The sequence below is a fragment of the Nycticebus coucang genome, chromosome 11, assembly GCF_027406575.1.
Source record: "Nycticebus coucang isolate mNycCou1 chromosome 11, mNycCou1.pri, whole genome shotgun sequence".
Classification (NCBI taxonomy): Eukaryota; Metazoa; Chordata; class Mammalia; order Primates; family Lorisidae; genus Nycticebus; species Nycticebus coucang.
This window is the reverse complement of record NC_069790.1, coordinates 100055339-100070144: the sequence shown is the minus strand read 5'-3', so window position 1 is coordinate 100070144 and position 14806 is coordinate 100055339. Positions and strand designations below refer to the sequence as shown.

Sequence of the window (14806 nt, the reverse complement as noted above, 5' to 3'; positions counted from 1 at the left end):
CAGCGGGAAATAACATAGCTCTTTTTGGCCCCATAACTACAGACCTTTCACCCCTACCCTTCTCCAATTTAACATGCTTCAATCTCACTGGTACACTCTGTGGGCTTTCTAAAACCTGATCTCTGTTCCTCCAATTCAAATTTTCCCTTGTCTAACTCCTCCTGTGCTCCTCCAGGAATATTTTTCCTCTGTGGCCACTCCATCTATCAGTGCCTGCATGCTAACCACTCCAGTCTTTGCCCAGAGTTTTCCTCACCCCCGCCCCCGCAAGTCTCTTCTGTGAATGACTCCTCCCTAACTCAGGCCCTGATGCATCCCCCTACTGCGAGACAAAAAAGATCCTCCTTCCTCCCTAGACTCCTTGGAACAGGCATAGTGGCTGGACTTGGCGTGGACGTTGCAGGCATTAGTACATCAACTCACTTTTACCACCAACTCACCCTAGAACTCAGTGAAGATATGGAAAAGATTGCTAACTCTTTAGTTACCCTACAATCCCAAATTCATCTTTAGCCACAGTAGTCCCCCAAAATCACTGAACTTTATATTTACTTGTAGCAGAAAAAGAAGGCACATGCATTTTTCTGGGAGAAGAACATTATTTCTTTGTCAACCTATCAGGAATAATCACAGGCAAAGTAAAAGAACTAGAACGAATTAAACAGAGACAAATCTTGAATCCTCTATTCCCTGGTTCTTATTTGATTCCTGGCCTCCTTGATTACTTCCTATTTTAGGGCCACTAATTATGATCTTTCTCATCCTCAGTCATGGACCAATAGACCTCTGCCTCATCTCCCAATTTATTGACCAGGCAGTCACCTGAAAAACAACCACTCATATCCTTGCCCTACATGAATATCAACTAGTTCAGACTGAAGACCTAGAAATGTTCCTGTGAACACCATCACTTTCCCTCTCCCTTTTTTCCCTTTATAGGCAGCCTATGATGACCCTCAACTGTAGGAAGCAGTCAAAGAGACACCATACCCATCACACCACATCCTTATAATAGACTAATAAGTCTGTGATAGGGCCCAGAACAAAGACCCACCAAATAGAGCCAAGTGCAAAAGCCCACTGAACTGGGCCAAGAGCACAAGTCCCATCCAAAAAGTGATGAGTGCACCAACCTGGAAACCCTGGACCCTTGTATTCCCATCCTGCTTTGCCTCATGCTGACTTGGTTTTTGAATTCAGCCCACTCGCACCCTAGTTGCCCACAATGTACCTGGACTCTGTTTTCCTTTTTTTCATATCCCGGAAGAACCTCTCAGGCAGTAGTGATGAAAAATAGTAAGAATTACTATGGACAGGTAAACCTAGAGATATATTGGAATACACATTTTTAGGTAAAACAAGGCAGAAGTTTATAGTTTGAAAACTTAGAGCACATTGAGAAAGGGAAGAAATTGTGAATTTTCAGAAGTCAGAGAAAGGAAGCTATAAGGTCTTTTTTTAGTGGCGGGGATAACAAGAAAGTAATAAAAGGTGAGTAAAAGAACTTTATGTCCCAGTAATTGAGAAACTGTGGAATATACAGGTAGGGGGCTGTATTTTGGGTTTTTTTATGTATTTTTTTTTTTTTTTTTGTAGAGACAGAGTCTCACTTTATGGCCCTCTGTAGAGTGCCGTGGCGTCACACAGCTCACAGCAACCTCCAACTCCTGGGCCCAAGCAATTCTCTTGCTTCAGCCTCCCAAGTAGCTGGGACTACAGGCGCCCACCACAACGCCCAGCTATTTTTTGGTTGCAGTTCAGCCGGGGCCGGGCTTGAACCCGCCACCCTCGGTATATGGGGCTGGCGCCCTACCAACTGAGCCACAGGCACCGCCCTATGTATTTTTTTTTTAATGATGGAGATAGGAGTGAGAAATAGAGAAATAGAAGTCTCTAAAATTTAGGAAGAACAGATGACGTGGCTGTGGTATTTACTAGAATTCATTTGCTGATCTTTGTCAGAGATTTAGTTACTTAAGGCCATTCCAGTGTGATGAAGTTGAGTCCATTTTGAAGTCCGACGTGTTGGTCAGATGGAAGCAGTTTTTGTTGACTTAGGGGACCACCAGTTGCAGAAGGCAAAGGTAGTCTCCTGTTCTAAGGAGGGTACATTCTTGCTTCCAGTGCCTTTCTGTTTTATTGGAGAAAGCATGGTTCCAGGGTCTCAGCAGAGGATGTTTCCTGAGTAACTTTACTTTAGGAACATAGAGTTGGAGTGGAGGCAGGAGGCAGGGTTTTTATCTCGTAGAAGGGTGTGATCTTCTTTTTTTTTTTTTTTTTTATTGTTGGGGATTCATTGAGGGTACAATAAGCCAGTTACACTGATTGCAATTGTTAGGTGATCTTCTTGCCCGGGCCTTTTGAGTGAGCATCTCTGAAGAACAATTAACAGTGATAGCCACTATTTAAAAAAAACTTTTCTGGCTTCTGGGCTGCTGTCAGTCCTATTTTCTTTTTTCTCTATCCTTTCTCCATCTCCATTAAAAGACCGTGAAGACCAGATATAAAAATGTCATTTGTGGGGGCTGAGGCTTTTTTTAAGTTTTGGAGTTTATGTCGAATATTGGGGCCAACTGAGAGATGGGGCCAATGAGAGATTAAGTACTTAGTTTCTCTCTGGTATTAAGATTTAAATTAGTATAGAGTTGAAAAGGTTTTAGACAGGAAAAGGTGCTGGATTTTAATTTTGGTTTTGCAAAATTTATTATGACTGTAGACCTCTGAAATATCTCAGGGGGGAATGGGTATAGAGGAGAGAAGAGAGGGTAGTTAGGGGCAGATGGTGACTGAGGAAGCCTGGGGTGGAAGTTGACAGCAGTGGAGGGTTGTGTGGCCAGTGTGGGCTGGAAAGTTGGTCCTCTCAGAGACCTGTGGACCCCCTGGGGCTAGGAGCTTGAACTGGGGCCCCAGCGCTGGGATTAAAAATGAAAATCCTAGTTAAGCGAAAATGAAACGTGGGAGGGTATGAGGACATAGAGGCGTGGAGCAGGCCAAGAGGAGTTCTGGGTAAAGGTGTTCAGGAATCCTACTCACCCTCAGTGGCAGATGGAATGAAAATCCTCTAGAAATCTCTGATAAGCAGGTCAATGGAGTTGGGTCTGGGCAACACCGGACCAGATTCAGAGGGAACTGGGGTGGTTGGGCCAGGCCATTAACAAACCTCCAGTTTTGGGTTTTGGCACCAGATGAAAGGGCTCGGCGGTGCACCCAGAGAAGAGACCAGGAGAAGTTCAGGACAAGTTTAATGAAAGGAGACTGAGACCTGCCTGGACAAAGATGGCAGCTGCACTGAGAGTGGTTGGGGGCTTGTTCATATATTGGGCATAGTGGGAGGGAGATTCTACAGGTTGCTGGAAGGCTTTGGTGGGCAGGGTCTTTCCAGTGGAACTCTTGGGGTGGGACCAGGTAGGCCTTTTACTCTGGGAGGGGAGGTGGGGGAATGGTTTAGGTACCTAACATTACTAATTTATACCAAGATTTCTTGTGTTCTAAATATGTGCTGTTCAGTATGATAGTCACTAGCTATATGTGGCACCTATATTAAAAGTAATTAAATGAAATAAAATGAAAACTTTAAATACTCAGTTATGTTACCACCAGATGAAGAGGATCTGGCCACCTGTCACTGTCAGCCAATGTGTAGAGACAGGGATAGATTCACCAAACTACTTGTCAGAAGGCTGATGATTCTGGAGAACAGTGGTAGCCTCTCCAAGACTGTTCTGTTCTTCCATTTCCAGAATCATAGTTTTATACATAATGGTTTATAGCAGTGGTTCTCAACATTCCTAATGCTGCAACCCTTTCATACAGTTCCTGCAGGTCGTGACCCACAGGTTGATAACTGCTGGTTTATAGCAAAGACCACAATAACTTTTATTTTAAATAATAAACAGTACGACTCAGTGACAATCTGTTACAACATTTTCAATTTAAAAGTTAATTTTCTAAATCAATTCTCCTAAAGCAATAACCACAATAACGCTTATTTTATTTTAATTTATTTAGTTTTTGAGACAGAGTCTCGCTTTATTGCCCTCAGTAGAGTGCCATGGCATCATAGTTCACAGCAACCTCAAACACTTGGTCTCAAGAGATCCTCTTGTCTCAGCCTCCCAAGTAGCTGGGACTACAAGCCCCTGCCACAAGACCCGGCTATTTTTTTTTTTTTTAGAGGTGGGGTCTTGCTCTTGCTCAGGGTGGTGTCCAACTCCTGAGGTCAAGCAATCTGCCTGCCTTGGCCTCTCAGAGTGTTAGGATTACAGTGTGAGCCACTGCACCTGGCCTTAATAACCCGTATTTTAAATAATGAACAGCACAACTTAATGATAATCTATTACAACATTTCAAAAGTTAATTTCCTGAACTATTCAAGATGGGCATCTTCATGGTGAGAGCTAAATTTACAAAACAGTAAGAATGAGAAACAAGACCTGAAGGCTACTTAGGACCTAGACAGACCAGCTGTGTAATGTCTGTCCTAGCCTGACGGACTCCATTTTATTCTTACTACGTGTGCTTTCTTTTCTTTCTTTCTTTTTTTTTTTTGCAGTTTTTGGCCAGAGCTGGGTTTGAACCTGCCACCTCCGCCATATGGGGTTGGCGCCCTACTCTGTTGAGCCACAGGCGCCACCCACTACCTGTGCTTTCAGTTGCAGTAGACACATTACAGTGCTCAATAGCTTCACGTGGCCATCGTATTCAACAGTGCAGTTCCAGAACGCACAGACCAGCCAATGAAGCATCAGGAGACGCATTGTTAAAGCTGAAAGTAAGGGAGGGTGGAATGGGAAGAAGAGGAATTCCAGTCAGGGGGCCACAAAAGTTCTTCTCCTCTCCTCCCAGCCTCCTTAGCTTCTCCTAGTCCAAATGGGCTAGGGACCCAGGGGTCAATATTTGAGAAAATAAAGTCAAAAGAGACTGGAGAAGCCCCAGGTGGGAACAGGCACAAGTCTGATTGGGTGCCTCACCCAGAAAGTTTCTGTCCAGGCTTAGAGGTGGCTGGTGAGCACCTGCAGACTTTCTGCCCACCACACCTCCCCCCCAGAGGCTGGCTCTGACATGGGTTCAGATATGAAATCTGAGAGCTTCAGTCTGGTTTTTCTATACCAAAAACAAAACAAACACCCATACACACTCCTAAAGTCCTGGCAACATCCTGGCAAAGAAGTATTGGGTGGTAGCTGTGAATATTACCCTGTGGGCAGTGCCAGTCAGGGGTGTGGATTGACATTTTGTACTTGAGTGGATGTGCTACAGCTCGGCATTATGCCTAGAAGGCAGTGAGGCAGACCGTCGGAGTATTTTAAGAATGAGCAAAGGAGATTCCCCTTGGAAGGCTACTGAGTCTGAATTTGGGAGTGGCATGACCAGCTTGTGTCTCAGGTCAGTGATAAACAGCATGTCCCCAACCCACTGCAGTTGCTCACCTGCTGGTTGGCTTCATTTGTCAGAATTGCTGTGATTTGAAAGATATCAAAAAAAGTAGAAAAATCTAATCCTTCTCTTCCTACTAATCCTTTCTATTAATCCTTCTCTTTCTCCTCACTGACCTTGACAATTACTGGTGGAGATTGGGCAAATGGTAGAGGTCCTCTACATCCAGGCCTTCCTCCTCCTCCAGAACATTCCTCGTTTGTGTTCATCTTGGGAACCCTCTCAAATTTTTCTTGCATGGGCCAAACCAGCCCTCTCTGAGCCCCCTGAGTCTCCGTTGTCTTCCTTCGATCAGCAGACAATCCTCCCCTTCTGCCCCTCCACAACCCAGCCCCCATCCTCAACCTCCTCCTTACCTGCAGAATTCCACCCCATCCTCCCTCTCTCCAGCACCCTCCACCCTCCCTCAGCCACATGTGGGTGAAAAAGAAAAAATGGCATCTCTGGGTGACAGGGAAGAAAACATGGCAGACCCAGGCAGGAAAGGAAAAATGGCAGACCCAGAAAAGGGCACACTTCTACACTGCTGGTGGGAATGCACACTAATACGTTCCTTCTGGAAGGATGTTTGGAGAATACTTAGAGACCTAAAAATAGACCTGCCATTCAATCCTATAATTCCTTTACTAGGTTTATATCCTGAAACCAAAAGTCACAATATAATAAAGACACTGTACCAGAATGTTTATTGCAGCCCAATTCATAATCGCTACGTCATGGAAGAAGCCCAAGTGCCCATCGACCCACGAATGGACTAGCAAATTGTGGTACATGTATACCATGGAATATTATGCAGCCTTAAAGAAAGATGGAGACTTTACCTCTTTCATGTTTACATGGATGGAGCTGGAACATATTCTTCTTAGCAAAGTATCTCAGGAATGGAAGAAAAAGTATCCAATGTATTCAGCCCTGCTATGAAGCTAAATTATAGCTTTCACATGAAGGCTATAACCCAATTATAGCACAAGACTATGAGGAAAGGGCCAAGGAAGGGGAGGTTAGGGTGGAGGGAGGGTAATGGGTGGGGCCACACCTACAATGCATCTTAGAATGGGTACAGGCGAAACTTACTAAAGGCCGAATACAAATGTCTACATACAATAACTAAGAAAATGCCATGAAGGCTACGTTGAACAGTTTGATGAGAATATTTCAGATTGTATATGAAACCAGCACATTGTACCCCTTGATTGCACTAATGTACACAGCTATGATTTAACAATAAAAAAAAATTGCAGACCCAATTTTCCAATATCATACTATATCTGGCCACACCTTTAGATCCCAATTTTGGACCACCACAACCTCTCTACCCCCTCTGAGAGGTTGTGAAAACAGACGGTATCCTTAGGGTTCAAGTCCCCTTTTCTCTCTCAGACCTATCCCACATTAAGTGAGAAACTAGGTTCATTCTCCACAGATCCCACAAAATACTCTCAAGAGTTTAGATATCTAACCCAATTATATGATCTGACCTGACATGATTTATGTGTTAACCTCACCTCTACCCTAACTTTGGAGGAGAAACAGGAAGTCTGGACCCAGGCCCAGGTTCATGCCGAAGATCTACGAAGGACAGATCCAGCTGGAGGGTGCTAGGGCCGTCCCCCAGGAAGATCCCAATTGAAATGACCAAACCAGCGCTCCTGGGGTTGGCCTCTGTAACTACATAGTCCAGTGCCTCTTAGAGGGACTAATGAGAGCAGCCCATGAAGCCATCAATTACAACAAATTAAAAGAAATAAATCAGAAACAGGATGAAAATCTTGCCCAGTTTTTAGACCATCTTAACAAAGCCCTCCAGCACTATACCACACTATTGCCAGAGAGCAACGAAGGCAGACTCATTATTAACATGCATTTTATCACTCAGTCTACACCCAATATCGGAAAACAACTCCAAAAATCCCCCCAGGGCCCTCAGAGAGATCTCTTTGGCCCGGATTTCAAGGTGTTCAATAACTGAGAAGAGGCTCTAAGTGGCAGTGCCTCTCAGAGCTCCAGTTATTGGCTTCCACCATTAGAAAAATCCCTTCTACTCCTTGAAACTCCTCTGGGCAGTCTGAAAAAAAAAAAGAAAATTTCCCCCAGGACTGTGTTTTAAATGCAGTAAGCTGGAACCCTGGACAAAGCAGTGCCCAAATCCAAATCCTCCCCCTAAGCCATGCTCAGCCGATGGCAATCCTCACTGGAAGTCTGACAGTTCTCACTGGAAGTCTGACTGCCCAGGTCCTTCTGAGTATTTGGTTTGCAGCTACTCTCAAGACCTGGCTGAAGATCCCGACCTCTTGGGCCTAGCTGCTGAAGTGTGAGATCCCTGGAGAATCAGGATGCCCATTGGATGATCACGAGAACTGAACTCCAGGTATTTTTGCTAGTGGAAGGTAAGCCAATCTCTTTTCTGATAGACCTAGAATGAATCAAACAGAGATAAACAGATGATTCAGATCTTGAATCGTCTAATCTTTGGTCCTTATTTGATTCCTGGTCTCCTTGGTTATTCCTATTTTAGGGCCACTAATTATGATCTTTCTCATTCTTAGTTTTGGACCAGTAATCCTCTGCCTCATCTTCTAATTTATTGACCAGGCAGTCACTCGAAAAACAACCAGTCATATCCTCACCCTATGTGGATATCAACCAGTTCAGACTGAAGACCCAAGAGTGTTCCTATAAACACCACTCCCTTCCCCCTCCCATTTTCCTTACAGGTAGCCCATGCCACCCTTCAATCACAGGAAGCAGTCAAAGAGATACCATGCCCATCACTTTGCCTTCATATAATGGACTAAAAAGACAGGGGTGATACGGTCAAATGCAGGAACCCACCCAAATAGAACCATCCCACCCAGGAAAGAATGTCCAGCCCAGGAAGGAATGAGTGCATGAACATCCCAACCAGGAAGAAATGAATGCACCAATCCCTTCCTATCTGAACCTTTATATTCCCATTGACCTTAACTCATGTGCTGAATCCTTTCTTGAACTTAGCTCACTCGTACCCAAGTGGAATAAAGCCCACCTTGCCCACACAGAACCTGGACTCTGATTCCTTTTGTTCATGTCTCAAAATAACTTCTCATTTTTGGTCCTTAACCTCTCAGGATGCAAGTCTGGGTCTCAGTCATTCCTTCCTTCTTTTCTTTCTCTAGTGAAAGTATTCCTTTTCTCAAAAAGAGCTGTGCTGGGGCCAGGTGGGGGTGGCTCACTCCTGTAATCCTAGCACTTTGGGAGACCCAGACAGATGGATTGCTTGAGCTCAAGAGTTAGAGACCAGCCTGAACAAGAGTGAGACCCTGTCTCTACTAAAAATATAAAAAAGCTAGCTGGGTTTTGTGGCAGGTGCCTGTAGTCCCAGATACTCAGGACACTGAAGCAAGAAGATCACTCAAGCCAAGAGTTTGAGGTTTCTGTGAGTGACACCATGGCACTCGACCCAGGGCAACAGAGTGAGGGAGACTCTGCCCCCCAAAAAGAGCTGTGGTGGGTGTGGTGGCTTGCCTGTGGTCCCAGCCACCTGCTAGGCCTTCCCAGACTGATATCCTGAAGTACACCTCTGCTCACCCTGTCCTTGTATCCAGAGGGCCCTCGCGTACTCCCTCTCCTTCAGGTGCTTCAATCCTAGTTTTCTTGAAGATCAGCTCAAATGACCCGCTCTCTGTGGAGCCCACCCTGACTGCCTAGCCTGGATGGGCATCCCCTGCCCTCCTGTCCCCTCCTCTGGCAAAGCACATAATGTACTGCCGTCTATGCCTCCTCTTAATATGGCCATTGAATCTGAAACCTTGGGTTAGATTAGCTATAAATTTATCTTCTCCACTAGATTAGAAGCTCCAACCCTGGAGGGCAGGGCCTCCAGCAATGAACTTCACCCAGGCTGGGGCATGTCAGAGGAGCAAGAGGATAAGTTGGCTGTGGGTAAGTGGGCTACCTTCAGTCCCAGGGCAGAAAAGAGATGACTCCCATCTCTTCCAAGTGCTACAGCTCCCAAAAGGTGCACGCAGGAAGGGGAGTTCCGGTTGTGAAATGACAATTTTATGGTTCCAGATTGCCAAAGAAGCCCAAGACACTGTGGGCATCACTCTCTCTGACATCTGCTCAGAGGCTCTGAATGTGACCCAATGCTCTACAGTAGCCTGATCAGTGCCAGCCACCCCCACCCCACCACCAGGGTTGTCCTTGTGGACAGGGGTGGGTAGTGCTGAAGTCCCAGAGCAGTTCCTGGAGAGTGCAGCTGGGCCCCTGTGCTGCCCTGGTCAGTGCTCCCAGGCTCAGCCACATGCTCCTCCTGTCATCACATGCTCCTCTCTGCACACCCCGAGGTCAGTAGGAGTGGTGGTTGGCTACTGCCAAGCCCCATTCTGGGCCTCCACTGTGACCTGTGTCCCCAGGCCACCTGCCAACTATGAACAGGCGACACGAGTAGGCAGGGTCTCTATCCAACAATGGGAGCCTACTGTGGAGACTGCTCTGCTGGCCTGGTAGCCTTCCAGGCAACTCCTATACCCCATCAGCTTGAGGGGCTGGGCACCTTCTCCCATCATCCTCTTGTAGGAGCCAGTGGAGCCCCAAGACCAGAGCTGAACCATTGCCCGGGTGCTGGCCCTGGGCTTCTCTCCATCTGCCTTGCCTTCACCAAGGATGGGCACCTGGCAGAAGTCTGGGTTGGGCCAGCTAGGGTCAAGGCCCCATCCCCACCATTCGTTGCACCACCCCCTCTGCTGGCCGCCTCATTCTTTTTTATTTACTTATTTATTTATTTGCAGTTTTGGCCGGGGCTGGGTTTGAACCCACCACCTCCAGCATATGGGGCCAGCGCCCTACCCTTTGAGCCACAGGAGCCACCCCAGCCACCTCATTCTTTTGGGCGTTCATCCTCCCAGGATCTCAAAGCCAAGGGCCAGAATTAGTGTGAAGATGTCAGCCAGGGACACCGTCTCCGCAGAACCCTAGAAGTGGCTCTCTTAGCCGTGCAGGATCAGGGGCACAATACTACTTGGGCTAGTTTCTTTAGGTCCTGTTCTCAAACTTAAGAACGAAACAATGAAGTGTCAGAAGTGGAGGAAAAGTGAGACTAGTGTGGCTACAATGCGGGGGAGGAGACAGCGAGGACCTGAGCAGCTGTTGTCTCTAGGACCCCCAAGAAGGGCAAGAGCAATGCCAGGAGAGGGGGAGGGCAGGGGACTTTCCTGGCCATGCTGCAACTCTGGGCACAGCACAGCAGGGCAGGGTGGGAGTCGAGAAGGGGAGGGGGGGTGCCACAGTGGAGGAGTGAGCCAGAGGCAGACCCTGAGCCTGTGCCTAGAGGTGGCTCCAAGGACTGGTCTGTGGGAGGGGCTGCGAGGGCCAGCCCAGAGCTGGCATAAGTGACCAGGATCAGAAAGGACAAAGGCAGGGCTGATGGAGGAAGCTGGCTGTCCTCAGGAGGCAGGGTCCAACCCTCCCCTTGGCTGAGGGGCCTGGGCACTGGGGTGTGAGGGTTTCTGGCAAGAGTTAGGGAGCACTGGAAAGCACCTCCCTAACTTAAAGACCCTGCTTTGGGGATTTTCCCCTGCACCCCTGGCCTTCCCCCACCCTGCACCTGGGAGGAAGGCCAGAGGCTTCTTGCTGCTCAGAGCCTCAGCCTGTCTGGACCAGGAGGGAGCAGGGCACAGGGTGTGATCAACCCCCCGCAGGGAGCAGATTTAGGGTCACCTGGTGCAGGGAACCCCTTGCCCTCTCCCTGAGCTGGTGTGGGGCATTCAGGGAGATGATGTGAACCAGAGGAACCTGGAGGTGCTCAGCCCCTGCTTCTAGGACTGCTGTGGGGCTTCCTCCCCTAGTAGCTCCCCAGGGCCACAGGGTTGTGGCTCCTCAGGGGATTGTCTCCTGGGACCTCAGTAGGGCCCTGGGTGAGCTGTGGAGTTGCATCAGCCCATCAACAAGGCTTTGAGCATTTCCTCTTCTACTCTAGAACTGGGATCTCCCCATCCCTCCCCCGGAGCCCTTATTCTGGTCCTCCATGTTGTCCCACCTACTCCAGGAAGCCCTCCCAGGCCAGTCCCCCCTCATGTACCTTCCCACCTGGGAGCACCCAAGACCCACACGGCCCTTTCAGGCCCGGGCCCTCCCCTGTCAGCCTGCTTTACACAGGGTTAGCTCTTCCTTCCTCAGCCAGGGCAGAAGGCATTATCTCTCATCACAAGAGCATGTACCCAGCATAGCACATGGATACAGGGGTCTCAGATCAGCTCCTGGTTCCTTCTAGGGTTCTGCAGAGACAGCGTGCCTGGCTGACATCTTCCCACTAATTCTGGCCATTGGCTTTGAGATCCTTGGAGGATGAATGCTTTGAGTGCTGGCAGGCAGGGCCAGGCTAGGGATGGGCATGGGAGCCTTCGGGCTGGGCTTACTGTGAGAGCAGAATGGTGCCCCACAAAGACCACTGTAGACCAGGTCCTCTTAGGAGTCTGAGCATCTCTGTGGCCTTTGCAGGAAGCAGGGCTCAAGGTGAACCAGCCAGCGTCCCTTGTGGTGCAGATGAATGGGGTACATGGTGTGATAGATGCCAGGGTACATCTGCCTTGGGAGTCATGAAGGAGTGTTATATCTCCAAGCTGAACAAGGGTGAGCTGGCTCACCTCCTGCCATGCCAGGACCTTCTGGGAAGGGGAAGGGAAGGATGGAGGCTCACATGCCCTTGGGAGCCATGGAAGAGTGCTACGTCTCTGAGCTGGACAGTGGTAAGCTGGCCCTGCCTGCCCACCCCCTGCCATGGCAGGACCTTCTGAAAGGGGAGGGGAAGGATGGAGGCTCACCCCCCAACCGTCTTCCCACAGATAAGCCTACCATCCATTTCATCACCCATGAGAACAGTGTCCACTCCATCAATGTCAAGTTCAACAGTGCCCACACCCTTGGAAGCCCTTTCAAGATCTCCTTGGGGAGCAAAGCCAGGCTGGGGACCCAGGCTTGGTGTCATCCTATAGTCCTGGGCTTGAAGGAGGCAGTACTGGTAAGTGCCTCTGGGGCTGGGGAGCAGGGGAGCCTTTAGGGATACTCAGCCAGTAGTCCAGAAACTGCCTTGTGCTGGAGGCAGGGTGGAACTTCTGCACCCAGAATCCTGGCAGAGACTGCCTAGGGATCGGGGGGCAGGCTTACTCTAAGGCCACAAGCCCTTGCCCTTGTTGCCTACAGCCTTGGTTCCTCTGGCCCCCAGGTGTGTCATCTGTCACCATCTGACTGCCCCTTGAAGGTGCTGCTGGACTGTTGGGAGTATCCTGAGGGCCATGTGGTCACTTATACTCCCATGTCCGTGGCAGCTACCTCATTGCCATTGAGTACATTGGCTCCCAGCACATTGTGAGCAGCCCCTTCAAGGCCAAGGACACAAGAGAATGCCAGGTGGGAGGCAGTCTGCCCAGCCTGCAGCCCAGCTCGGCCTGGTTATGTTCCTGATGGCCACTCTCATCTAGGTCAGAGTCTGTTCCCAAACATCATGGTCAAGTTGCCAGGAATAGAGGCAGGGCTGGCCTTCTGCAGCACCCATCCTCTGGAGTTGTGCATGAGTCTGGTCTGGGTGCCATGGCTCATGCCTATATAATTCTAGCACTCTGTGAGGCAGAGGAGGGATGATCTTTTGAACTCAGGAATTCAAGACCAGCCTGAGCAAAAGTGAAACCCCATCTCTCTACTAAAAATAGAAACAAATTAGCTGAGCATCATGGCAGGCACCTGTAGTCCCAGCTACACAGAAGGCCAAGGCAGGAGGATCGCTTGAGCCCAGGAGTTTAATGTTGCTGTTAGCTAGGCTGATGCCATGGCCCTCTAGCCTGGGACAATAGAGCAAGACTCAGTCTCAAAAATATAAACAATCCAGTCCTTCCTCTTCAGCCTGGTCCCCTACTTGATTCAGCTCATCCTGTAGGGGCTCCCAAGCTTTAGCTCTACTTCTCTTCTTCATGGCTCCCCACAGTTCTTGTTTCAAAGAATAAATATTCCTCAGAATACATGCTTAGCAAGCTTCCCTTCTTGAGGCTGAGGGAAGGATGAGTTGGATGTGTGTTCCTTCCTAAGCAAGACCCTTACCCTGTGAGTTAGCTGAGCTCCCAAAGCCTGTAAGGGTGAGGGACAGAGCCTCAGGCCTTAAGACCTGAGGCCAAGTAGGGACTGGAGCTGGCAGCTGGGCCTGGCTGCGAATGGGCTGTGCTCCCAGGATGCAGTGAGTGCTCAGGTAGAGAGTCCAGCAGGGTGACAGTGCCAGCTGATAGCCCACTGCAGGGGAAGGGCAGGAAGCCCATCTGACCCAGCTTATGGCCACCCCATCTGCCCCTCAGGTCCCTGGCTTCACAAAACATCCACAATTCTGGTGGAGACTGGAACTCCAGCTACAGTTCCATCCCTAAGTTCTCCTCAGATGCTAGCAAGGTGATGACACAGGGCCCTGGACTGTCCCAGGCCTTTGTGGGCCAGAAGAACTCCTTCACCGTGGACTGCAGCAAAGCAGGCAGGCTGGAGGGGAGGGGAGAGCACTGAACAAGGGTGGGCTTGTCTGCAGGGATGCGGTGGGTGGGAGCAAGAAGCCATCGGGGAGCAGGGTGTGGGCTGGCTCTGGAGTGACCGAGTCCCTCTGCCTCCCTGTCCAGGCACCAACATGATGATGGTGGGTGTGCACGGACCCAAGACCCCATGTGAGGAGGTATACGTGAAGCACATGGGGAACTGGGTGTGCGACGTCACCTACACAGTCAAGGAGAAAGGGGACTACATCCTCATTGTCAAGTGGGGTGATGAAAGTGTCCCTGGAAGCCCCTTCAAAGTCAATGTGCCCTGAATCCCAGAAGTGCCTCCCCCAGCCTCAGCCCCCACCTCTGGCCAAACACACACTCACAGACACGCAAATGTGCCACACCCAGATGCACACGCACTGAATCAGACACTATAAACACTTGCCTTGGGGGTGACATGAATGGCACAGACTCCCCTCCCCACATGCCCTCAGGGGTTGGAGGGCCTTGTCTGTCTCAAGGCAGTGTCCCTTCCCTCTAATGTGACAGGAGGGCAGACTGGGGAAGGCTCTGGGCTAGAGGCTGCCACACAGGGGCTAGACGGGGGGCTGTGGGGCCAGAGCACTGTGTCTTCCCAGTGTGACTTTGAACTGTTTGCCCCAATTCTCTCGGATTCTTTTCTGTGAAATGGGAATACTGGCACCCCTATTAGGGTGAAGATTAGAGATTACATAAGAGAAGTCAGAAGCGCTAGGCTGTGTGCCAAGTGCTGTCCTGGTATTAATTCATTAACCTTCACAATCTGTGAGGTAGATGCTATTAGACCTTAGTCACAGCTAAGAAAAATCAGCTACAAAAGTGAAATGACTTGCTTGAGGTCA

At 49.2% G+C, this 14806-nt stretch overlaps 1 pseudogene; it reads left to right on the top strand.

Moving 5' to 3' along the window:
• Window positions 1-12127: 12127 nt before the first annotated feature.
• On the top strand, window positions 12128-14437 carry LOC128598378 (filamin-C-like; annotated as a pseudogene).
• Window positions 14438-14806: the final 369 nt, after the last annotated feature.